The sequence below is a fragment of the Sturnira hondurensis genome, unplaced genomic scaffold, assembly GCF_014824575.4.
Source record: "Sturnira hondurensis isolate 20B ecotype Veracruz unplaced genomic scaffold, ASM1482457v3 Scaffold0004474, whole genome shotgun sequence".
NCBI lineage: Eukaryota > Metazoa > Chordata > Mammalia > Chiroptera > Phyllostomidae > Sturnira > Sturnira hondurensis.
In genome coordinates this window covers 6,768,321-6,796,026 of record NW_028077105.1, presented here as the reverse complement: position 1 = coordinate 6,796,026, position 27,706 = coordinate 6,768,321, and the positions used below count along the sequence as shown (strand labels likewise).

At 37.4% G+C, this 27,706-nt stretch overlaps 1 long non-coding RNA gene across 1 annotated transcript; it reads left to right on the top strand.

Moving 5' to 3' along the window:
* Positions 1 to 307: 307 nt before the first annotated feature.
* On the top strand, positions 308 to 20,890 carry LOC118986697 (uncharacterized). The gene is made up of 4 exons (XR_005066435.1): positions 308 to 368; positions 10,208 to 10,327; positions 11,895 to 11,918; positions 19,438 to 20,890. It is a non-coding gene; the product is annotated as an uncharacterized LOC118986697 (long non-coding RNA).
* The last annotated feature ends 6,816 nt before the right edge of the window (positions 20,891 to 27,706 follow it).

Below are 27,706 nucleotides of genomic sequence, written 5' to 3'. Positions count from 1 at the left end.
CTTATCTTCTAAATGTGGCCTCTCTAGACTTTATTTAATGTGGTTCATCTTCAGAAAGTTGCAGAGGCGTACAGGAAATGTCGACAATTTTATCTACAGGAAAAGTCCTGTGAAACAAAGGAAACCATTCTTAGAATATTTTTTAAGCTCAGTTTAGGAGAGTATAATAGACATTAAAGCATGACTATAATTTGCTGGTATTCCTTTAATAATAATTATTACCACAGCTTTGGGCATTAAGAATACCATTGCTATGGCTTCCTTATGATTTTTTTTATGTAGGTGAAATTAGAATTTTTTCCCCTTCAGATTTGAGATAAATATTTAAGACTAGTCCAAAGCCATGTAGCCAGTTAATGGCAGAAGTGGTAAGTGCAAGTTTCCTGACTTTCATTCTGTCTCCGGTGCTTTTTTTTCTCATTATGTTATTTTACTTTATTTAATTTGTTATGGGGAAATGTATTTTGAGGAAAATAAACATAAATGGAAAAGAGTAAAATGAATTCTAACTTACGATGGCTGTTTTTAGTAATTTTCAGCATCCTGGTTTATTTCCTCCCCATGATGTTGATGTCCCTGGACGCTGATGTGCGGCCCTGTGGCCCTGTGGTTCCAGACCTGAGCTCCTGGGTCAGACTGCGTGGGTGAAGCTGGTCCTGCCCTTCACTAGGAGTGATGGAGTGAGAGTTGATGTCTCAGCTGCCCCTTAGGAAAGTGGGGCTGTTGTGAGAATTCAATGAAGTATAGTTTATTTGAAGTATTTAGAATGATGTTTATATATATAGTAAGTACCCCCAAATGTTAGATAATTATTATATTCACTTTAAGAATTACTATTATCAAGGAAGATGAAAGATTTACTACCCCAATTTAAAACACTAAAAATTTGGGGACTATGTGAAAGTTCCCTTTCTCAGTGCTCCTGTGATCTCTCTTAAAAACATTGTTAGCTCACGATAAGGACCATTATGTGAGAAAGAGAAGGACAGTGTTTTCAATTAGTAAAAACTTCATAAACCAGGTTAGTTAGCAGCTTAGTTACTAAATCATTTTTCTTTGAAACTCAGGCTTTATTCTAAAAAATATTTGTTAGATATACTAAAAAGTCCATTTAGAGGTGGACTTCATTCTCAGAAAATAAGCATTGTGATGAATTTGGGGTAAATACACTTAAGACATGGATTAAATATTCATTACTTATGTGAGTTTAAAGATGATCAAACTCTTGGGAATTTGTTTTAGAGAGTCTGCCAAAAACTAAGCACCGTGCAAGTGGTTTCATTTTTGGTTCTGATTATAAAAGTTGATAGCTTCCTCCCCTTATCTAGTAAAACATATTCATAGAATTAAGGACACATGGAATTGGAAAACATCTTTGGGATTATATGGTCTTATACTTCTCAAACTTCTGACCACAGCCCCAGTTGCACAAATGTAATCCTCTACAGAAGCAGAGAGGAGCTTCATTGGTTGTTGCAAGGGAGGGGACTAGAACTGGGCCTAATTTCTCCCCCACCCCTGCAGAACCCAGCTCTGCAGAGTGAATGCACACACCTCTGCTCGTATAGGCGAGGACACTGACTTTGTAGGCAATGTGTGTCTTGCTCAAAGACACCCTCACAAACAGTGGCTGGGCCAGTTCTTGAATAAATATTCTTTCTTCTGTGGCTCTTTTGATTGCACCCCATAACTGTCATAGGAAAGAATCTATTATTTAGAACCCTTAACAATCCAGATTTTTTTACCTTCTCCACTTTTATTATAGAGTCATATTTGATCAGAAAGTCCATTTATCTTGATATCGGTATGATAGGCATACTCTTAGATCAGTGCAATTCCATCCCAAAGCTGTTTAATTAATCCATTCATTATTTACCTACGGATCATCTACTGTGTGTTGGGCATCATGCTAAGTCCTGGGAATATCACATTGATAGATACTCCATCTTTTCCTCATAAGTGTAAGAGGAATATAGAGATTGATATCAATTTATACGGTGTCTCTTTCAGCTGCTTGCCTGGAAAGCAAAAATTTATGTTATATATGTTGATTCTTTACGCAGTAAATTTTAATCATTATATAATACTCTTCTCATGGTAAATGTAATTTATGTACTAGAATGGCAAGGTGATTGATTAATTTTTAAATTTTATTGTGATTTTTTTGGAGGCAAAAAACTATTTCTTTGTAAATAATTTTGATTAAGTAGGCAATTTACTTACTGCTGTGAGTCACAAATCTGGTGGCAGTCCCTGGCCTCTCTTGGACGTCTAGGCCACTGGTGAGGGATCCATGGAGGGACCCAGCCCCTGCAGTCTAATTCAGCAGAACCTGAAGGGGTGGGGGAGTGGTGGTGGGTGGTAGATGTCCTGATAGAAATGTGTCTCCTTCTGTAATTACTGGTGGTGAAGGTCACTGTTTACTCTAGTCAAAATTGCTTTCGGCCCTAAGAGTATTTCCTCTTAGTGTTTGGGTTTGATTGATTAGCCGTCTGGACAAAATAAAAGACTTCTTTTGCCAGGGAAAGTTAACCAGAGCACCAGAGACCCATGCAGCTGTGCTAGGCCTCATTTCAGGATTCTTTTCAGTCTTGAATCCTTGTTCATATTAGAGTTTGGGGTCTTGAGGATCACCTAGCTTCACTTGTACGAATATATACCTAATTGTCTGCCACCTTGGTGATAAATTGTGCCTATCCTTGTTTGTGACAGTAAATCTGGCTGTTTCTATCTTGGCGGGCTGCCCACTGTACAGTGAACACTGACTTGCTTTATTCTACTATGTCAACCCATGTTTACTTCTCTGCAAACTTTAAGAAGGGCATCTGATGCCCATGTCATGATCCATGTGTCTGTGCGTGCTTCCGTCTGAAAGCTCACTTTATTCTCTAAGTATTCTGTATAATAAAATTTGTACTGAAGGCTTCATTTTCCATAAGGGAGTCACTTGTATTGGACAAATCCTTCTGCAGTAAATGACTATAAAGCTCAACAGAATATCTAAGACATTACATTGATGGCATTGGAAAGCAACCAACAGAGTTAAGACCTAAGAGGGGTTATGGCCCTTGAGAAAAGAGAAGCATATAAGCTGAACTTAAATTCTCCTTGACTTTTCCAATGAGGAGAGCATTTTCTAAATCATAGCACAGGTGAATGCTGTGTAAGAAGAATGCCATTGTTATTGGAATAAAGAGAAAGAGAGAGAATTTGGGGCAAGGTAGCTAGGACAAGAGGGACAAATTTCTGGAGAGGAAGAAACCACAGAAAAGTAGTACAAATACGTGCGTAGAAATTCTGCTTAAGTACTAATCTGCACATAGGCAGGACAAAGACCCTAAGAAACCTAGCACAAAAGAACATCTGGATGGCCAGATAACTGACCTGGGGTATTTGTAGCCACATAGTGCTAGGGAGAAAGAGAGGAATTCAAATGCTGCCAAGGTGGAGGGGCATTGGTAAATGTGCTCAAGGGTTCAGTTAGACCACGTGTGTCCTTGACCTAGGAAAACTGCAACAGACCAGCCCTGACAGAGCTTGGAATCGGGCCCAGATAGGATCAGGTCATCTACCGGAATCTTTTTATTACGAATGCTAGAAAAAATTTAATTCTCTTTGAAGGAATATATCTTTCAGAGACTTCCTAATATTCACCATTCAATAAAAAATGATAAGACAAGCTATAAAACAAGAAGAAATAACCAAAATCGAAGAGAAAAAAGACAATAAACCCATAGGTGATTTAGGCATTGCAGTGATCGGATAGAGACTTTAAAAAACTGATTAATAAGATTAAAAATGGAGAAAATAGTGTACAAAGAAGATGAAAAGATGGATAACTTCGACAGAGAATTGGAATCTGTTTAAATTAATCAAATGTATAGTCTTGAACTGAAAAATATAATATTTAACATTAAAAAATTTAGATGTTTTGAACAGACAGAGGAACACTGGGTTTCAACCAGAAAACAGGTCGAAATAGGCTAGGATACAAGAGAAAACAGAGTAGAGCATAAATGAGATGTGGTAAAAAAACTGTCTTTGGAAGTCCCCGTTTTCTAGAAAGAGACTTCGTACTTAGAAGCTCTATGAATCGTTTCTTTCTAGAGTATTGGATGCTATTAGAAACGTACTTAGACACATCTAATTCCATTGTTGATGCAGTCATTTGAGATTTCAAGGGGACTTAAGGAATTGGGAGATAGTTTTGTTAACTTTAATTTTAAAGGAAAATCTGCTTTCTGTGAAGGGTATTGTTGAAAACTTGAAAGTTGAAAACTTCTGAAAAGAGAGCAGAGTACGAGATTCTGAGGAGTGGGTATAATATGGATCCAGTTTTCTTCCTGTAAGAAAAAAATATAATGTCATAAGAATAAATTAATATTCCCATCTTTTAGTTCTTTCTTATTCTGGTTTTCATTTCAAAATGATTTGGCTCCTTAGCAGATTCCTGCCCCCTCTGCTTTCTCCTGTTCTCTGTGCTTCTCACTTCTGATCTGTTCAGTGCTTATGCTCCTGGCCTTTTTACTGTAGGAAAAGTCTATAAGGTTTTCCATTTCTGGAAAGTTAGGCAGAGAGCAGAAGTTTTGATCCAAATCTTTGTCATTTGCGGCACGAGAACTCTTTCACTAGCTGCCATGCATCTTTTATGGGTTTTGAACTGTTTTTCTTGAGAATTTTGGGCATTGCCTGCAAACCCACCCTGACACCATTGGGGAAAAATAATATCCTGTGACAGTAGTCTTATTGGTGCCTTAGAAAAGGATAAAAATAGGGAAGATGGATTTATGAAGATGGTAATGAAAAATGGATCACGTATTTTATCTCTCCCCTACTCACTGATTTTCAACTAAAATTAACCCAAAGCCAATGTTTCATAAAACCTTGGCTATTTTATGTTATCTGGAAATGGCCTTAGACCTAGAAATAAAATTGTGTTTGCTCCCTCTACCCTTTTCATACTCAATCTCCTCCCAAACTTTGATGATAAAGAGGTTTCCTCTGGACACCCAGTAACATATGAATCCAAATGCAAATAACTGATTACTTCACAACTCTGCTGATGCACTCTGGAGGGTATGATTATTTCTTGATTATAAGTTGCTTTCACAGATGTTATATATATCATGTGAATTTAAAAAAAATAGTGTGAATTTGGAAGAGTATTATTATTCTTATCTCACAGTGAGGAAACTAAGGTACAGGAAGATGTAACTCACCCAAGGCAACAGATAGTAAGCACTAAAGCAAGGACTCATGCCTTTGTTGCTATTCAATATTGACACCCTTACTTAGAAGGTTTGGGTGGACTGGTAGTGGATGAAGGAAGCATTATTATTAAAATGCTTTTATTGTATAAAGGGAGACCATGACAAGCTCAAACCCAATACTAAGTATAGGCTATACTTTTGAAAACTCTTCTAGTGATAGTGGAAGAGAGGTGTTCTATGTTGCAGAAGCCTTTTACAGTGTGAATTGAATCCCCAAATCCTTCTGGGAAATGGTATAAAACAAAAGTTTTAGAAATTTGTACTGATCTTAAAAAAGAAGAAATGAGTGCTATGTGTGGTTTGCAAGCTCAGGAGAATGTTCTTAGGAACATGCAATAGTGGTTTGTGCAAATTAGATGACATCCTAAACCAGAAAGGGCCTTGTAGAGCTAGTTATTTAAGCAATCCACCGATAGGATGTCAGCCACTTAAGCATGTTCTATGTGAGGGCTTTATGTCAAAATCATAGTGAGAGACCTCAGAATGGGTCTCATTTCTGTATGTCTTATTAGCAAGGGCAGTAACTAACCTTATTCCATTCCATTATTTAAAAAAATATTTGTAGCCCTGGCTGGTGTAGCTCAGTGGATTGAGCTGGCCTGTGAAGCAAAGAGTCGCTGGTTCCATTCCCAATCAGGGCACATGCCTGGGTTGCAGGCCAGGTCCCCAGTAGGGGACACATGAGAGACAACCACACATTGATGTTTCTCTCCCACTCTTTCTCCTTCCTGTCCCCTCTCTCTAAAAATAAATAAATAAAATATTTAAAAAAATGTTTGTAGAGTGAACAGCCTTGGAAGATGCAGATAGTGTATCCCTCCAAAGAAAAGGGGAGGCATGCTTACTGTTCAGTATAAAAGATTCAGATTCCCCAAACTCAGGGTCCCTCTCTTATAATGTATATACAGGAGTCTCCTGACCCTTTTTGTGTTGCCCCACGTGAACTGGTACTTCAGGAGCTGGTACAAGGAAATCCTGGCTACCTCCTCTACCGCCGAGAGCGATACGGTCACTTGTCTCTAATCCAGATGTGGGATGCCTTCCTGCAACATCCATAAAAGTATGACAGTGTTATAACTTAAATGTTAGCTTGCAAATTAGCCTTTGTGGTCCTGACAAGTCACAAGGTGCCTCCCCCTTGCACAGTCTCTGGCCTAGTGCAAAAAAAAAATCAACAACACAACAGCAAAACCACAGGACATTTTTCAGTTCATGCCTATGCAGTTTCCTGTATCTTATGTATTTCTGGTAGAATGATTCTGGCATTTCACAATGGACCATTTTCTATGGACACCAGATATGTAGTTGGTAGAAAGCAATCAGCAAATAATGACATTTCAGAGAATTTGGAGACTTTCAAATAATTCACTGCTGATCTTCCACCCCTGACTTTGGTCCCTGTAAGACCAGCCTTGAGCAGGTCTTACAGGGACCAGGACATAGGTCTTTAGTCTGAGGAGCTGCTTTTACTTCCTCATTTTATTGCTCAATACATTTGGGAATGGTCCTCACTGTTCCCCACTAGACTTGATTTTCATCCTTAGTTCAGTACTAGGCTTCCATTTCTTTTTTTAAATTTAATTCTTGTTCAAGTACAGTTTTCTATTTTATATTCCCTGCCCTGCCCCACCAAGTGCTCCCCACCTTCCTCCCATTTCTGCCTCCCACTTTAATTATTGTCCATGTGTCCTTTATACTTATTCATGTGAGTCCCTCCCCTTTTCCCCGACGATTCTCTCCCCTCTCCCCTCTGGACCCTGTCAGCCTGTTCCATATTTCAGTGTCTTTGGTCATATTTGCTTGCTTGTTTGTTTTGTTGTTTAGATTCCTGTTAAAGGTGAGATCATATGGTATTTGTCTTTCACTGCCTGGCTTATTTCACTCAGCATAATGCTCTCCAGTTCCATTCATGATGTTGCAAAAGGTAGGAGCTCCTTCTTCCTTTCTGCAGCATAGAATTCCATTGTGTAAATGTACCATAGCTTTTTGATCCAGTCATTTACCGATGGGCATCTAGGTTGCTTCCAGCTCTTGGCTATCATAAATTGTGCTGCTATGAACATTGAGGTGCATAGGTTTTTTTTTGGATTGGTGTTTCAGGGTTCTTAGGATAGGCTTCCATTTCTGAATAAACCTCCAGTTCATTTTTGTATGATAATTCTTATCAAGGTAAATGATTTCTATGTCTTGATTTTTCTTGTGATGATGAACAATAACACAGGAGACCATCTCTGATGAGATATATGCTCATTTAAGATGGGGAATTCTTCTTTAACATTCTGGGTTAAGTAGGGTCCAGTAGTGGGTAGGAAAGTTCTCCAAGCTTGGGCTCTGTTCTTGTTAAAGGTTAATGTGATTTCCCAAGACTTAATGCTGCCCAATAACATTGACATTCATTTCTATACCTGACCCCTTTGATTTATGCTAACTGTGCTCAGGGTGTGGACCTTAGTTTGGTCCCACTAACTTATGTTGCACTATTCTTCCACAATTCTACCTTCTTTCAGGGTAGAATTCCAAGCCCTCAGTAAGTCACCCATTTGATTCTGGGAGTTGGTCAGATCAGATAAATATATGTAAAATGATTGAATAAAGATATTTGGTCTTTTAAACCTTTTTTTGACCTCTTCAATCTAATTAGAACCTTGATTTCCCCAATAAGAAAGTACATAGAAAGAGGAATAATGCTACAAGTAATGCAATAATCTTTTTTTAAAAAGATTTTATTTATTTATCTTTAGAGGGGAAGGGAAGGAGAGAAGGAGAGAAATATAAATGTATGGTTGCCTATCGTGAGTCCCCTGCTGGGAACTGGCCTGCAACCCAGGCATGTGCCCTGACTGGGAATCGAACCGCGATCGTGTGGTTCGCAGGCCCATGCTCAATCCACTGAGCTACACCAGCCAGGGCGTAATACAATAATCTTAATCATAATACCGACATCGGCTGCATACTTACCATATACCAGATATTATGCTGAGTCTTTACATGTATTGCCATATTTAATCATCGCAGAATTACTGTATGATTATCAGTATTTTACACATTAAAAAACAGGGGCCCCAAAAGACTTTATATATATTTTTAAAGTTGCACAGCGATAGGACTGAGATTCTTCTGCCTCCTAAGGGCCAGAGCATCTGCTACACATACTGCATGCTTAAAGGAGAAAGCTGAACTGTTACTTTTGGGTAAACCTGACTTAAACCAGTCATAAAAAATGCCCTTCTTATCCCAGGTGATAGATGAGTCATCAAGAAATGCACTTAAGGAGAGAATCTTAAAAGTAGCAAAGAAAAGGAGATAGTTACGTATAAAAAAGTGTCCATAAGACTACCAGCTGATTTCTCAAAAGAAACCTTACGGGCAAGAAGGGGCTAAAGAACTTTTGAAGTCAGAAAGGCAAGGACCTACATCCAAGATTATTCTATCCAGCAAAGCTACCGTTTAGAATGGAAGGGTAGATACAGTGCTTTCCAGATAAGGTCAAGTTCGAGGAGTTTATGCTCATCAAGCCCTTATTATATGAAATGTTAAAGGGACTTATCTAAGAAAAAGGAGATAAAAATATGAACAGTAAAATGACAACAAACTCACAATTATTAACAACCGAACCCAAAAAGAAACAAAAACAAAAATGAACTAAGCAAACAACTAGAACAAGAACAGAATCACAGAAATGGAGATCACATGGAGGTTGTCAGCAGGAGAGTGGGTGGGGGAGAGAAGGGGAAAGGTACAGGGAATAAAAAGCATAAATTTTAGGTACAAAATAGACAGGTGGAGGTTAAGAATAGTATAGGAAATATAGAAGCTGAGGAAGTTATATGTACGACTCATGAACATGAACTAAAGGGGGGGGATACAGGTGGGAGGGGGTGTGCAGGGCAGAGGGCAATAAAGGAGGGAAAATGGGACAACTGTAATAGCATAATCAATAGAATATATTTTAAAACAAAAAGAAATGCACTTGAAAACTTAGAAGATCAGAACCAAGTCAGAAAACCTGGCCCTTGTTGAGAGCAAGCTATGGGTGTTCTCATTCAATTCCTCATTTATGGATAGAGCTCCCTCTCACACCAACTGGGTGATTAATTAATTTATTCTAAAATATATATATTGAAACTTGAATTGGTTCATAGCACTTTTCTTTAAGGATTCTGGCTCAGTGAAGAGAAGTCATTTTTGGGGGGGAAGGAAAGCATCTATTGTGGACCTCCCTGAAGTCAGGAGTTTCTGCCAGGGACTGGGAGGAAGATCCAGTAGCTGTGAGGGGCCGTGAGATGTGACTGGGGAACTTGCATTGTGTCTAAGTTCCGGAGGGCAGAGACTGTCTGCATGTTCCCTGCCCAGTGTGCGGCCTGACACACATGAGCTGCTTCGTATATGTGGTCCAGTTCAATGGAAACAGCAGCCTTCTCAGATGGACTTTGATTTGTGTAGCCTTAATCATTCTGGAATTTTGCTTATTACGTAGTTGACTGGAATAATATTGGGTATATTGCTTATTATAAATGTTTGGATATTTGATTAAGTATGACTAAGTTGCAGTTTCTGCTCTTTCTTTTTCTTTGTAACCTCAGAAAATAACCTCATCGCTTACCACATCTCATATCCTTTAGTACTGTATTTTGGATCAGAGCAGTTTTTTTCTTTTTTTTCTAACTCCTGAGGTTCAGAGGATAATATCATAGAAAAACTTCTTACCTGTGACTAAACTCTGTAAAAAAGTGTACATAGTCTCCTAGGTTAGTCATAGTCTCCTAGGTTAGTCATAGTCTGCTAGATGACTTAAGAAATGGAAGATATTTGAAAGTTTTTGACCTTTCATGGTTTGACATAATGAGTTTTGTTTTTTTATTTTTAAAAGTGAAACACCTGAGATACTTATCAAAGAATAAATATAGCTTCGCAGATATTTCTATGGTACCCTCTAGGATGCAGACTTAACTTCTGGACATCATGGAAGATAGCGGCGTCTTCCTTTTCCCTTATCAACATTCTTCCTAACTGGATAGCCTGCACTGCAAACTTGCTTTCCTATCTCTGGCTGTTATGTGAGTCTGTGCTGGACAATTTACTCCATATTATTTGAGGACTTGTGAGTATTATTAGAATAAGAGGAAACCATGAAAATTATGGGTTCTTGGTTCCCTACTCTAACAAATATTTACTGAGTGCCAACAAAAACAATATTTACTGCCTGACCAGAAAACAGAAAGACACAGTTCTTGCCTCCTCAGAATTCATTGTGTATGGTTTGTATTGTTATATCAATATTTGCATTGTAAGTAAATGTAAAATTATAGCTATGATCAATGCTTTGAAGGTATGTGCATAAAAGTATAAGTGTAAATATTAGGGGGAATGATCAAGTCAGGAAGGTCAGGGAGGATCTTTCTGAGGAAGTGGTGGCTGAGCCAAGGTCAAGTGCAGTTGTTAACCAGATGAAAGGAGACCCGTGGTGAGGATATGAAGCAACTCAGTTCAGTTCAGTTCACTGAATGTTTATAGAACACGTACCATATGCCAGACCCTATGCTTAGGTGCTGGGAAATAAAAACCGAATGAGACATGGTCTTTGCCCCCATAAATAACTCACTATAAAGGGTTTCATTGTTCTGTAATTCATAAATTAGGAGAGTCACTCTGTATTTGTTTTGCTTCTCTATAGTTTGAGTTTCCTTTGTGTCAAAATTACCTCAGCTAGGCAAGCCCTTCCCAACAGATCAAACACAGTCTTTTTGTCATGGAGTTGAAGTTTAACAAACATGCACAGTCTGTTAACTTAAAAGCCCAGCTACGCTATCCCAGGCTTTACCATGCGCCAAGCGCGGTCCCGCAGCCGAGCCTGTGTGTGTCTCGGAGCCCGCCAACGGAGTGGCTCCAGGAAGGAAGCTCCGCTGCCACCGAACAAGAGACCCATTATTACTTTATCTCTCTCTCTTTTTTAACTGTTAACTAACATGACTGAATTATTAACCCAGCCATAGAAACGAATAATAAACATACTGTCTGTGCACTTGATTAATCTGTTTTCATGTTGAGTATTACTCGGACCTGGAGCACAAACTCCTGTGGCACACGTACGAAGCGTCAATGGTGTAAACAAAGAGGGGAGGCAGGAACGGTAGTGAAATGGAGGCTGTCACACCCGCGGAAACAGAGCAGGGCAACGAAAGAGCACACAGTAGTGCTGGGTTTTTGCTTTGGACTATAGGGCAGGTCACACTCACCGCACCTACCGAAAGCACGTTCCAGGCCTGTCACCCTCCCTCTCCACAGAGGTCTGCGCCATCTCAGCACCCTTCTGCCTGTGATTCTGGCAGAGCTCCTCACTGATTCTTGCCCTTCTTGGCTTCATACCCTGGTCTCGGTGGAGACCTTGCCCCAGGGCTAGTTTTGAGCAACACGTCCTCTGCTCTTCTGTTTAACCAAGTCTGGGTTCCTGCAGCACCAAGCCTGAGGTAGCTAGGATGCTACCCTGACCACCAGACTGCCTGGCCTTCACCTTTTGCTAGGACTGTCAGACCTCCCAAAGGGATGGAGGGGGACGTTGTTCTGTGTCTTGGTTCTGGTGTCTCATTTCCTTCTTTTCTCACCTCCCCCCCCTTTTTTTTGCAGGGCTTCACAAACTTTGTTTATAAGGTAGTGTCAACATTGTATACCATTAAGGCTCTCTCATCCTGACTACAAGTCCTGAATACATGTTTCCTTTTTCCCCTGTGTATTATCATCATCATCATCATCATCGTTATTATTAGCTTCTTTTTGAGGGTTGATTTATTAGGGGGCAGGTAATATTTCCAGGTTCTAGGTAGAGGATGTTTACGTATTGCATCACTAGGTACCTTGTCCAACTTTACATCCTTCCTTTATCATGGAGCAACCAAGTAGATAAGAGCAGTAGTTCCCAAACTTCCTTTCTTAATTGAGTGAGTACAATCAACATTGTACAGATCCAATGAAGATGTTAATGAACTGGCTGAATATTAGTAGTTTGAGTTTATCGTTAAGTTTTAGTTTTGAAGGCAGTAGGAGATTAAGTTAGAGACGGCAGCAGTTAGTGGCCTTTCATAAAATGCAAAATATACACTCAAACCCACAATCCATAAAACTTTTGAGACTTTTTAATTGGGCAAAGGACTTGAACAGACACTTCTCCAAGGAGGACATACAGAGGATCCAGAGGCACATGAAAAGATGCTCGATATCGCTAGCTATCAGAGAGATGCAAATCAAAACCACAATGGCATACCACTTTACACCAGTCAGAATGGCCATCATAAACAAAGAAACAAACAACAAGTGTTGGAGAGGATGTGGGGAAAAGGGGACCCTAGTTCACTGTTGGTGGGATTGCAGACTGGTACAACCACTATGGAAAAACAGTATGGAATTTCTAAGAAAACTAAAAATGAACGTGCCTTTTGACCCAGCAATTCCACTCTTAGGAGTATATCCTAAGAACCCTGAAACCCCAATCCAAAAGAACCTATGCACCCCAGTGTTCATAGCAGTACAATTTATGATAGCCAAGAGTTGGAAGCAACCTAGATGCCCATCGGTCAATGACTGGATCAAAAAACTATGGTACATTTACACAATGGAATTCTATGCTGCAGAAAGGAAGAAGGTGCTCCTACCATTTGCAGCATCATGGATGGAACTGGAAAGCATTATGCTGAGTGAAATAAGCCAGGCAGTGAAAGACAAACACCGTATGATATCACTGTTAACAGGAATCTAAACAACAAAACAAATAAGCAAGCAAAATATGACCAAAGACACTGAAATATGGAACAGGCTGACAGGGACAAGAGGGGAGAGAATCACAGGGGAAAAGGGGAAGGACTCACATGAACAAGTATAAAGGACACATGGACAATAACTAAGGTGGTGGGTGGAAATGGGAGGGAGGTGGGGAGCTCTGGGGGGGGCAGGGCTGGGAATATAAGACAGAAAACTGTACTTGAACAAGAATTAAATTTAAAAAAAGTTAAAAAAACTTTTGAGACTTTGCTTTTTCAAATTCACTGTGTGTTTTGTCTTTAACAATTTTACACTTTTCCTGTGAAGAGTTATTATCAGTCCTGTTCCTGGGAGCTGTGATTTTTTGCTAAGATTTCTAACTGAATGTGGCAAATAACATTATCAGACTGTCTAGCGAGTTGTTTGTGCTTTCTAGACTATTCTATGAAAAGGAATTTACACGAGTGCCATTTGATTATTAAATAACTGTCTTGCTTATTTTTTTCTGGAAATATTAACAATATACTTTAGCAATGATCTAGCCCAAGAAGTTCTTGTGTTATTTTGGAGTAAGTTGGGAGTGACTCACATAGCATGTTGGGCGGCCAAGCTATGGTTAACTGGTGGTCAAGTTAGGAAATTCTGTTCCCAATAACTCTCCTTTTCTTAGCCCAGAATACCTCTCCACTCAGTTTTTTTCTTCTGATTCGTCACACTCATAGTCTCTGCTTGGTGTTTTCAGACCAAAAGTAGAAGCAGTGACATGCCATAATAAGTATTGTTCCTATTGCACTTCCAGCTTAGCTAAAAACAGGAAATACAGGCCATTTCGTGGAAAAGCCCGCTTTTGTGATATTTCCAACCCGAGAGGTTTGGATCAACTTTGGTTGAGTGTCTGAACTTTTGGCTTCTTACTTACAGTAAATGTTTTAACTTCAGAATTTTAGCACCACTTCTACTTATAAGAGGATGCCTTCCATATTTAGATTATGCTGACACATGAGTTTACTTTTAAGCCATTTTTTAAATTTATATTGGGATGTACTTGTAGCCAAAAAGGTGCATAAGAACCTTGTGTGAATCATAAGATTTAAAGCATTTAAAGTCTAAAAAGCTATACTTTCATAGTTTCAAGACTTTACTTACTAACAGGACAGTTTCTTTAAAAAAAAAGAGTTTATTATTCTAAGCTTTGCTCATTAAGCGAATATATGATACAGAGATTTACTAGGTAACAGAAATCCAGAAGCAAAAATTCCAGGTTAGGTAAAATAATCTGATTGGTATAGAATATCAGGGCCTACCAGAAAAATAAATCTGAATTACTCTGTACTCTAATAATCAACCAACTGATTTTTAGTAATCCTAGGAGGCAGAGGGAGTTTAAAGTTGGAACTTCCTGTAGACCATATCTTTTTAAAGTTCCATCGGGGTAAAAATCTAATTAGATAGATCAGCAGAAGAAGTCACATATGATTACATTTATGTGATTCCAGTCAAATAGGGTTAGTTTGGGAAACTCAGTTTGTTATTTTCCAGCATCAGGGAGGGTCCTAATCTTTCTTGGTCTCTTTTATGTTTTGTGACTCTGTGGACTGGCCATAATGAATTGAATGGATTGCATTGTTTCATTTGTTCTGTTCTGATTTAGCCATCTACTAGGCTTCTATAAACCATTTATTCTGGTTTTTAAGCATGATAAATGGTGACATGAACTACAATTCCAGATTGAGTTAAGTAAGTTTTTTGATTACTTTCATAATACAATATTTGCTACATTTCTCTTCACCTTTGATTTTGTATTAAAGGCAAGTCATCTCAAGAAAGGAAGATGAGAAAATAATAATGTCAAGGAACGTTAGATAACAGTGGTTTTCAGAGGAATCAGATCTCTTCAGCTTTAACCCTTATTCAGAAAGGAATTTAATTCAATGTTTGTTGAAGTTCTGAAATGACTGAATAGTTCCCTTTATTCTATGTCTTCTTACTTCCATTTAGCTGGAATGTACTGGACAGGATTAGAAATGACTGTTCTTTCATTTTTTATGGTTTAGACTAAAAGCAAAGTGCCAGAGTTCTTAAAGTAATCTCTCTTTATGAGATTCCAAGCATTGTGCAGTCTTAGAAGGTGGAGACAGCATTTAGGTTTTTACAATTTCATCAAACTGTATATAACATACTGAGCTTTTAAAATTTTGCTCATGGTCAGATGACAATACAAGTTTTGTCCTCAGGTCAGCCCTCCTCCCCTTACTTTTGTACAAAGCAAGAAAAACAAAGTAAAAGACAGCTAATACCTGTTAACATTCTGCCTAAGCCAAACATTTTTCTATTGTGTCTGTATCACATGATATCCATTTTCCCCCTTAATTCTTGGAATAATATCATTCACAATTTGAGATCTTACATTTCAGATTTTAAGGCTCTAGCCGAATAACACTGGATGAGTTGGAAAGTCCTAATAGGGAATTTATAAAGAAAATGTTGACAGGGCTTGAATTCTCATAGTGCTGGTGAGTACCATGATTATAATAATGGTTTCCTTTTAAACTCTTCCATTAAATGTTCCAAACAGTGGAATTTGTAGTTTTTCCTTTGGTCCAGAGATCAAAAACATGAACAATTTTACATTTCTAAGGTTGGACAGCGTGTGTGTTTCCACAATTTCTGTGGGAAAGCAACCCGCCCTTTCTCAGTTTTATTAAAAACCACCATCTTGGCTTCAATATGTGCCATTACAAGCACTTTCATTGCGTCTCATATCTCCTTTTAGGAAGCAGAAGTCTGCCTCTTGCTTTTTTTTTCTTATTGACTTTCCAAGACTACATACTGTAAGTGAAAAGTGGTTTAAAAAATTGAAGATAGGGTAACATAGTGGTTAAAAGGGTAAACAGATGTGAGAGACAGATTGTTTGAGGTCATGGCCTTTCTCTACCATTAGTAGCTATATGATCTAGGCAGATTACATAACTCTAAGCCTTAGTTTCCCCATCTATAGAATGTGTATACTAATAGTATTTGCCTTATAGGGCTTCTGTAAGGTTAGAAAATGTAACAAATGCCAAGTGACTGGATCACAGTAAATTCTCAACAATTGGTGCCATTGCCCATGGTTCTACTTTTTAACAGAGAATTTGGAAATATTTTCTGGTAGTAATTACTGTCTTACTAAGATGATTCTATTTTGTGCCAAGCATGTTTTAGTGTTTCTATTTCAGAATAAAATGAATTAAATTGGATTCATTCAACATCTTTACTGAGTACCCACTGTGTGCCAGTTGACCAAACAGGTTTTTCCTTTAAAGATCTCATAACATGGCTAGTATATTTGTGCATTAGAATCATCCTTATATTAGAAGGAAAGCCATTTCTTAAAGTTGAGCTGAATGGGCTCAAAAGTTTGGTCTTTTGTATATTAGAATGCAACATTTTAAAAAATATTTTATTTATTTATCTTTAGAGGGGAAGGGAAGGAGAGAGGAAGGAAACATCAATGTATGGTTGCTTCTTGTGCATAAACTGGCCTGCAACCCAAGCATGTGCCCTGACTGGGAATCGAACCGCGATAGACTGGTTCGCAGGCCCGTGCTCAATCCACTGAGCTACACCAGCCAGGGCACAACATTTTCTTATTAATGTGGACTATACAGTTTAAATTGCAGGAAAAGGTTTATTATAGCTCAAATAGCCCAGAATTTCTAAGACTTAATATAGGCAATGTTAATAAATGTCGTATTTCTTTTTGAAGTAATTTTTGTTCACAAGTAATCTGTGCTTCTTCTCACAAAGTCTACCGAAGTCAAACCTAAAGTGTATTCTTGTAATTCAATTATCTATATTTTGAGAGAGCCTTTGAAATTTCTGCTTTTAAAAAAATTGTTGTTCAAGTATAATTGTCCCCATTTTCCTGCCTTCACTTTCCTCCACCTCACCCACCCCACACTCAATCCTTCTCCCCTTTGGCTTTATCCATGGGTCCTTTATACACGTTCCTTGATGACACTTAAGTACCTAGGAATAAACCTAACCAAGGGGGTAAAAGATCTGTACTCAGAAAATTACACAACACTGAAGAAAGAAATTAAGGAAGACACAGATAAATGGAAGCATATAATGTGTTCATGAATTAGAAGAATTAACATCATCAGAATGTCCATAGTACCCAAAGTAATTTATAGATTCAATGTAATCCCTATTAAAGTACCAATGACATATTTCACAGATATAGAACAAACATTTCAAAAATTTATATGGAACCATAAATGACCCCAAATAGACACAGCAATTTTGAGAAACAAGAGTAAAGTAAGAGGGATCACAATACCTGATATCAAACTATATTATAAGACCTCTGTAATCAAAACAGTCTGGTACTGTCATAAAAATAGACACAAAGATCAGTGGAACAGAACAGAGAACCCAGAAATAAACCCAAGTCTCTATGGTCAATTAATATTTGACAAAGGGGGCAGTAACATAAAATGGTGTAAAAATAGCCCCTACAACAAATGGTGTTGGGACATCTGGACAGCTACATGCAAAAAAAGAAAAGAAAAGAAAAAAGAAACTTGACCACCAACTTATGTCATACCCCAAAATAAACTCAAGATGTATAAAAGACTTAAATATAAGTCATAACACCATGAAAGTCCTAGAAGAGAACATAGGCAGGAAAATCTCAGATATTCAATGAAGCAACATTTTCACTGATATGTCCCCTAGAGCAAGGGACATAAAAGAATGAATTTCTTTTAAAAACAACAATATTTTTAATGGAAAAGAGCAATGTGTTTTAGGATTTAGTTTATTTAGATTTTTTTCTCATAATAAGAATAATTGAGGCCTTAAGTAGAGGAACTTTTTAACTGAGTCCTATCTTAAGCACTTACTTGTTTTTTACTTATTCAGGGGTTAATTCTGCCATGGACTTGAAGTAATTTACAAAGAAAGCAAACAAAAGAATACAGCTACAAAATGATTAATACAGAATTTTCTAATAGTAGAAAGAGAGAAGGAGGGAAAGAATAGAATATGCAAGTAGTAAATCTATGTGGTCGCCGTTGTCCTGCTTTAAATTTTGCATTTATTTTGCTGGGCCGAATGTACACTGAACTGCCGTGATTTCTGAAGAGAATAATTGTAATTCTGGAGTCTCTTTAATCAAATAATGCAATAAACATTTTTGGAACACCTATTAAGTTCATTACTAACCTATGCACATCAACCATTTATGTTAGAAGAATTCAGTTGTTACACCTCAACTCTCACTAATTTGGTTTATTAATCTAACAACACATATTTTTGTATATTATATTCAAGACAGTATGGGAAGTGGGTTGGGCTTTTTCTATCTTACTATAAATTATGATGTTTGCTGTAGGGCTTTTCTGTGTTTTATTTTCATAGCTCTCTTTTATCAGATTATGGAAGTTCTCTCTATTCCTAGAGTAAGAACTTTTTCCTATCATTAATGAATGTTGAGTTTTATCAAATAATTTTATTTTCCTGGGTCTTTTGAGCTGACCATGTGAGTTTTCTCTTTTCCTTTTCTGTAAGTTTGTTGAATTTTATTAATAGGTTTTAATCACTGAAGTACCCCTGCCTTTCTGGGGGAAGCCCATTTTGGCCGTAGTGTGTTTTTCCTTTTTTTATACCTCTGGAAGTAATTTGCTTATAATTTGTGTATGGTTTTTGTATATCCATGTTCATAGGAGAGTTGGCTTGTTCTTGTGGTGTCTCTTTCCTATAAAATTCTTGTCAGATTTTGGTATCAACCTGCTGTCCTTGTTATAAAATGAGATGGGAGACGTCCCCTTGTGTCCTTTCTCTTGAAGATTTTGTGTGAGATTGGTGTTATTTCTTAAAGGTTTCAGGGAATCACTGATGAAACCCTGGCATGAAGTTTTCTTCTTGGGAGAGAATCTACCAATTTAATTTCTTTTGTAGATATAGTACTATTCAGATTTTTTCTCTTATGTCAATTTTCTCCTTCTTTCCTTTCTTCTGCCCTTCCATCTTTCCTTCCTTCTTTCCATCCATCTATTCAGCCCTTATTTTTCCTTTCTGCAGTTCTATTTTTAAAACTTTTATAAATACATAATAAATAGACAGTATCTTTTAATGAATATATAGTATCGATGTTATTCTGGAACTTACTTTACTTTCTAGTAATATATCCTGAATTTTTTATATCAGTATCTTTAAGGTGTCCTCATTCTTTTCATGGCTGCATAACATTCCATAGTCTGCAATCACCGTATTTTATTTAACAAATCCTCTGTTGAGGAATATTTGGATTACTTCCAATTTTTGACTATTATAGACAATAATGTAAGAGATATCATTGCATATATATCTGAATGTTTACATAGAAGTACTTCTGTTCCATCTTACTTTTATTTTTTTCATTTCTTAGTAGTAAGTAGATCCATCGTAAACTGAAAGAAAGAGGTTACTGCTGCTTCTACTGAAGAAAAAAAGGGAGAACAGCTAGAGAAATACAGTGGAGCTAGGACTAACAGGACTCGCTGATAAATTCCATATGGAAATTAGAAGAAGGTTAGTTTATAAATATTTTAAGTATTCTATGGATTACTTATAAATTCTAATGGCAACACATTAACTGGGTACTTTTAAATTCTTCTTACTTGAACATTCATAAATTAAAAAGTTAGTATCTACTAGGATAGATGGGTTTATTTTGATCTTTTTGTAAAATTTAAAAATGAAAAAAAACCAGAAAAGGATTTTTAACGGAATAATAATCCCACCCCAATAATGGCTCTTGAAGACCTTACATGTTTCCTAAGGGAAATTCCTGCTTTTCTGGCTTTTTCAGTTCACAGAGAAAAATGTCCAGAAACAGAGATATCATGTAGAATTTTTTTCAAGTTAGAAGAGTGAGGAAAAGAATATAGGAACAATGCTTCTCTTATTGCTCATGTACATTTCTGTGGAATTTAATGACCTCAAGAAAAGCAGATGATTTTTATGTAACTTCACTTAAAATAAACTTAATCTACACCAGTGTGTCCTTCAACTTAATGTGCACATAAATTAGTTGGAGGTCTGTGGAAATGAAGATTCTGACTCAGGAAGTCTGGGTGGGCCCAAGATTCTGCATGTCTACCAAGCTCTCATCTGCCTCACAGACCACACGAGAACAGGAAGGGTCTTGGCCTCTCTCTGCACAGGCATTTTCCCTGCTCTTAATGGCTTTTATTTTTTAGTGTTTCAGTAAACCCAACTAGTAAACTCATTGGAGCAGCTGACCTATTAGAACTTAAAACACACTTGGTAAGAAGAAGAAACAAATGAGGAATATTTTTTTCCTCTGGAAAAAATGTTTCTGGATTTATCATTCTCTTTCCATCCTTGGTCTGAGAAAGCCTGGCATATTGATTGTTTTCGGGTGTTCTTTACCCTAATGACTAAGATTCTAATTACATTCCAAATTATGACTATTTCCCTAAATATTTCCAGCTGCTTTCAAGATGAACTCTATAACATCACTAGAAAAGACTCTCTGTGGCCTTTTTTGGAAAAATCTAAAATATGATCCTAAATAGTTTTTTAAAACATGTGATGTTCAGAAGACCACAGAATTTTAGGGTATCTTTTCAAGTTAGCATTAATCATACATGGTTTTGTTCTGAAAGCATTTCTTTCAAAATGACACACATTAAAAAAACGCACATCAATTGAGACAAGATATTGGTGAAGGAGAGGCTATAACTCAGAAACCTTATCTGAGAATGACAGTTTAATATGTTTTTGTCTCAATAATAGTTACTGTATACTATCAAACTAGTTATAAACCAAAAAAGAGGGCCCATTGGATGTCCAACCCATGGCCTGTGGGCTGCATGCAGCCCAGAATGGCTAGGAATGTGGTCCAACACAAAATTGTAAATTTACTTTAAATACCATGAGATGTTTTTGTGATTACATGTTGCAATGTATTTAATGTGTGGCCCAAGACAACTCTTTTTCTTCCAGTGTGGCCCAGAGATGCCAAAAGGTTGGACAACAACAAGCTAAAGTACTAAGTTGCAAGTGCCAGGATATTTGTACATAAAATTGAAGTCAAAATTATTTAATCAAAATGTATTTTATACAAATTACTACTTTATGAATACTCAGAATATCATTTAACACAAGTATGACTTTTGAAAACCTTATTACCACCCCAAAGTATGGTAATTCTAAAGACGTACTATTACCTAATTATTGAAATGTCATTTTAGTTGGGCATTTACAAAAAATATATTGCATCAAGTTAAGTATTTACTTAGCTGAAAATATGGCAGCAAGACATCCTTCCTGCTATTATGCAATTATGCATCTTTTTCTAAGATCTCTTCAATTTCTGACCCTTCTACATTTTAATATGTTATTTTATAGCCCTGGCTGGTGTGGTTCAGTGGAATGAGTGCCGGCTTGTGAACCAAAGGGTCAGGGGTTCCATTCCCAGACAGGGCACATGCCTGGAATGCGGGCGGGTCCCCAGTAGAGAGTATGTGAGAGGCAACCACACAGTGATGTTTCTCTCTCTCTTTTTCTTCCTCCCTTCCCCTCTGTCTAAAAATAAACAAATGAAATCTTGAAAAATAATATTATTTTATATGTACAAAATTATGTGTAATATGAATAATGTATGAAACATTTCTAATACCTATGAATTAGTGAACTCCAGAAGAGTTAGAAAAATACCATACTTTTGTATTCTTTACTTATCCATCTCCTCCCCAGAGGTAACCTCTATGCAGAATTTTGAAATTAATGATTCTCTTAAAAAGTAGTTTTTAACACATAGCCATATGAATTGAACTAATATATTAGTTACTTGTTTTTTTTTAAAAGATTTTATTTATTTATTTATCTTTAGAGGGGAAGGAGAGAAACATCAATGTATGGTTGCCTTTCGTGCATTCCCTGCTGGGAGCTGGCCTGCAGGGAACCAGCCTGCAACCCAGGCATGTGCCCTGACTGGGAATCGAACCGCGATCCTCTGGTTCGCAGGCCCGCACTCAATCCACTGAGCTACACCAGCCAGGGCTAGTTACTTGTTTTTTGAGTTTTGTTAAAATTGTTTCATAATGTATATGTCTAGTATTTTCTACTTGATATTGTTGCTGAGATAATACATATTAATGTCAGTAGGTTATTCCTTTTTATTGTTATATAATATTGACTTTGAGAATATATATAAATTTGTCTATTCTTTTGTAAGTGGACCTTTGATTTCCTAGATTTTTATCGTTGTTATGAAATATGCTTCTCTCAATATTCTAGTGAATTTCTCCTGATGCACAAATAAAGAGATTTTTTTTTAGGTTGTAGATATTTTGGAGTTGAATTGCTGGGTCATAGCAAATGATCATCTTTTCAAAATAATACCAAGTTATTTTCCACTGCACAGTTGTATAGTCCCGCAAACAATGTGTATGAATTCTCATTGGTCCATATCTTCTCTTGTTATGTGTCTTAATTTTTATTAAAACCAGTATAAAATTATCTTAATTTGAAGTTACTAAACTATTGTTTGAGTTGATTTTTATGTTTATCGACCATTTGTATCTGTTCATGCTTTTGCTCGCCTTTTCTATTGGGTATTTGTCTTTGTTAATATGTTTCATTTTTCACTTAAGGAAAATTTACCAATATACCAATATACCAATACCAATTTTTATACCAATTACAAAATATACCAATTTTTTCCTAATTACTTTCTAAACAGGGAATACATCTAATTTTATATTAGATTTGGGTTCTTCTCACAGACTAGTGCAGCTCCAGTCTACCATCCCAATGATAACAGGTGTACATAAACCCAGAGGACAGTATACACATAATTTTATATACACAGAGAGGTATATTCACATTTTTTTGTGTTAAAAATTATATATAGGTACACATGTGTTATTTTTATGTGTTTTTTGTGTGCATGTGTATATATATCAATATCACACAACTATTGAAGCTACTGGAGTACAAAAAAGGTGGGCAGAAGCTGGAGAAGCCCTGGTACTTGGAAGCAGGAGTAGCGTTAGGTGAGTTTCCCATAGTTAATGCTTTTTACCTAAGGGCAGCTCCAGTCAGCACTGTAGTCAGGGTGTAGTGACTGGATAGTGGGGGGTGAAAATTCTAGAAAGGAGGGAGAGCCCACTGTTTTTCATGTTTACTTTGTCCAAGTATCTTGTTGACCTCTGAGAGGCACCTATAGTTGAAATTGTTGAACAGAGATTTCAGCTGCTGACCCTACCATTGGGCAAGCAGTTTGGCGTTTGAGTTTGCCAAGGTGCCTTTATGCTAAAATAAACAAATAAATTAAACCTCAATATTCTTCACAGAAGTATGTATATTTACTACAAGATTTAGGATGAAGACAAAATTTCCAGAAGAAAACAGGAAAATGATAGCCGTACTCAAGAGAAAAAGTAATTAATGGAGACTTACTCTAGGAAATTGGAATTATCAGACAAGATTACAAAGCAGCTATTATAACTATATAAAAATGTAGAGAAAAATATGATCAAAATAAGTCAGAAGAGAATTTCAACTGAAAGACAGAAGCTCTAGAAAAGAGTCAAATAGAAAGTTTAGAACTGAAAATACAATATCTGAAATGAAACAGATAACCGGGCAGGTTTAAAACTGCTTAAAGATGGCAGAGAAAGAGGCAATAAATTTTAAGATAGATAACAGCAGGTAGTTAATAACAAAGAAAAATTAAAAAATGAACAGAGACTTTGTCATTTGAAGGATAATATCAGAAGGTCTAACTTGAATATTAAGTAGAATCTGAAGATAGAAAACAATACAGAAAAATGATTTGAGGAAATAATGACCTAAAAGTTCTCAAATGTAATGAAAGATATATTTGGTAATATTACTAAGTCCTGTTAGTTCTATTGCCAGAAATCCTTCTGGATCCAGCCTGTCTTTCCATCTCCTGTTGCCCTTCATTTGGACTATTGAAACAGCCTCCTGCTTTGTCACTGGAGACCTGTCACCTAGTTTTAGTGTATCCTCCATATTGTCGCTGGAGTTACATATCCAGAATCAGGGTGGGGTTGTCCTATAGGTTTTTTTTTTTTTTTTCCACTGCTGGTTGGTAATCACTTGAAATGGTGGCTTCCTTCATTCTTGAGACTGGTGCCATAGGCAGTTTGTAGTGGGGAGGTCAGTTTGTGGTATTGGGAGGTTGGAGGTTCATGTTTAGGCACTTGTAGATCTTTCTGTCTCCATCTCCTGGAATTCTGGGTACTAGTGACTTTGTAAGTCCTTAGTTAAGACATTAGGTCACTGGATAAGAGAGAGCCAGCAAATGGTAAGAGACACAGCATTTTCTCCTCGCTGATTAACAACCCGACTGTGGTGGGAAAGGCTGTGTTCTCCCCAAGATATGTTGAAGTCCCAAACGCTGAAACCCATGAAAATGATCTTCTATGGAATTCAGGTCTTTGCAGATGTAATCAAGTTAAAGTGAGATTATACTGGGTAAGTCTGGGCCCTAATTTAATGACTGGCATCCTTACAAGAAGAGGGAGACTTGGACACAGACACACATAGGAGAGAGAGGAGGCCATGCGAAGGGAGGAGCAGAGATTAGAGCGATGCATCCGTGAGCCGAGGAGCCCCAAAGATTGCTAGTCACCACCACAATCTAGAAAAGGCGAGGAAGGACTCTCTCCCAACACTGGTTTCATTATTTCTAGCCTCCAGTATTTAAGAGAATAACTTTCTGTTGTTTTAATAGAACTGGTAGTAACTGATTTGTTACTATAGTAACTGGTTTGTTACTATAGTCCTAGGAAACTAATACAGCAAGGATTAGAAAGAGAGTCATCCAACTCTTAAGATGCAGACAGGAGCGTTTTTTGCTCCCGTTCCCATATTTCTCCAGATGTAAGCAGGAGCTCTCTCTCTCAACCTCTAGGATGGGTAGCATTTTAGTCTCCTAGTGAAATCCTTTCTGTGGAAGTCCTCCAGAACAAACTGGGCATCTTTCATGGGACAAGGCAGGCAGCTTCCAGCCTGTTCTGATGGTATGTACAGGTGTCGTGAGATGAAGTTCCCTTCCGATGCTGCAGGGTCTGGGTCGTCCCCTAGCCTCCCCACTTGAAGCCTGTGCTCCAGCCTACCATGGTGCTCGGTCTCAGAGAGCCTCGTGTGCATCCCCGGCTCCTCCAGTCTGCTCTGTGCAGCCAGACCACCATCTCCCTAGAGTGTTAAACTAAATTGTTGGCCAGGAAGGAAGAAAGTATTTTGGAGTAGTGTGGTGTTATATTTTGAGATGGATGGATGGATGGATGGATGGACACGCAATATATGGAGTCTGGCACTGATAATGCCCCTTTTTATTACAAAATATTTTATTACAAAATCAGAAGCATGTAATTCTGTAACAACAATATCACACTCAATTATACCGCATGGCATTTTAGGGGAAATGTTCAAATTACTGTCCATCTCATGCAAGACATTCATGTGCCCTACCAACCACACTCAAGCAGGCCTTACTTCTGCCGGGCCCTGTATATGCATGCAGGCATGTAATCGTGTATATGTATATTTGACTTCCCTCTTCAAATACTTTCTTTGGTGAATAAAATCTAAAATATAAGCTCTTAGGCTAGCCTTCAAGACTAGCCACTACATTGCGTGATGGTTCCCTTTACGTAGTTGCTAATCTAGCTGACCGTATTGAAAGTGTTTCTCACTTTCAAAACCCACAAGAAGGCAGTCTTCCCTGATTTCCACACCTTATTTTGAGCAACTATAAAACTTTGTTTTTACCTCCCCAGTCACATTACACATTGTATTGTATTTTTATACATTTGTTTGACTGCTTTTCCCTTGCAGGTGAAAGCTTGTCATTACAAATGAGATGAATAGCGTGATGTATTTGTGAAAAATGAAAGCATAACATTTGGGATGTTTTCTCTGAAGAAGAGTCTTCCTGGCTGCTGGCATAACTGCGGTAGCTGACATGTACTAAGGGCCTACTCTGTGACAGGCACACTACATAAATGATCATAAGCTCTTTCTACCAGTGCATGCAGATTTCCTTATTTATTTTTATATTCAGTATAGCGCATGGCATGATTGTAGATAATAAATATTTGCGAAAGGTTAATCTAGAAGGCAAGTGCATGAAGAACATGAAACTTTTGATCCTTCTTTCTTGATTGCAACAGATGTACCATCTTTAAGAAAATTATGTCTCAGCTGATCCATTATGGAAACTACCCCAACATAAACCTCTGTAATAATTGAACTTGTGTGTTTAAACAATACGGTAAAGAATGAAGCATATATGCTTTTGAATAACTTCTGTCTTTAAATCACATCCCAGCATCAAGAACTTCATCCCTGGTGATTTCATAAAGCTCAAAAGTGTTCACAAGAGGGGCCTAACGACCAAGTCGCCTGGGGCACTTGGCAGTGAATTGAGACAACTTTGAAAAGCAGTTCAGATCTTCTATTTTTTTCTTTTCTTTCTTACTTTGTATTTCTTTCCGTAAGAAGGCTGAGTCTGACCTATTTTTAGGATTTGGCCCATGAAATTGAACTTGGTGGTTTTAGTTTCACTGTTGTTGTTTTTCCTCTTTTAGGTAAAAAAATAAAGCAGACAGGAGTTCTGGCTGCCATGACTAGCAAAGCATTAAAGCTTTCTTCTTTTAATTATACACTTAAAGGCCTGCTAGGGTAGATCAGGCTTTATATTTCCTGAAAACTGTGGGGATTTAGTCCCCCTAAACCCTTCTCACCTTTTCCTTTAAATAACTCACTGATTTCTAATGGCCCTTAAAAGAATGACATCATCAAAACATCTAAAATTAACCCACCTGAATATTAGTTTCCATTTTGTCCGTGGGGATTTTTCACCATCAAGAATTCTATTTTTCCCCAGTGTTAGGTCCCATCTTACCCCTCACCTGTCTTTAAAAGTTGTCTCTCTTTAGCTGCAGAAGATTGACACAAACTCCTCCACCCCTCCCTGGATCTTAGTGCAAACTAGAGAGAATCACTGAACACTAAGGTTATTCCATCTGGGCAGGACAGCCCTTATTCCCTTTTGACACTCTCCTGAGTCTCTTCTGAGTTCTTCTTAGAGTAGGTATTAGAGGAAATAACAAAAACTATTATCAAGTGCTTCTGTTACTAAAGTTACTGAATATTAGGTGCTGAATACAGTTACTGAATACTATAGTTTTGAACTTGTTTTCAAGTCTGGCAGGGTTTGAATGATCTTATACATTCTATTACTTTAGGCAGCTATAGGATTGCAGTTCTGGGGATTAGGAGTACAGATATAAAGAACACACGAAAGGCAATTAAAATGTTTAATCATTAAAACTGTAAAAATTAGAGCAGGTTGACCATTTCAGTAGATGGAAGAACTACAAACTCACTTCCAGAAAATAACTAGCCTCACTTTTGTTCCAAAGTTTGTTTTAGAGGTTCAGTAGCACCCACTGAACTTTTCCCCTGACTATCTTTGCACATCTTTTCTGTATTTGAGAGTCTGGCCAAGATTGGAAACAAAGGTGTGAAAGGATGACGAGAGCGGCTGTTTTGCAGTATTTTTGGCTAGACGTAAAATAAGCAGGAAGTTCTAAAATGTCTTGAGAAACTTTGTCCTCAAGAAAATTCTAGCTTGAATTTTTTTAAAATAC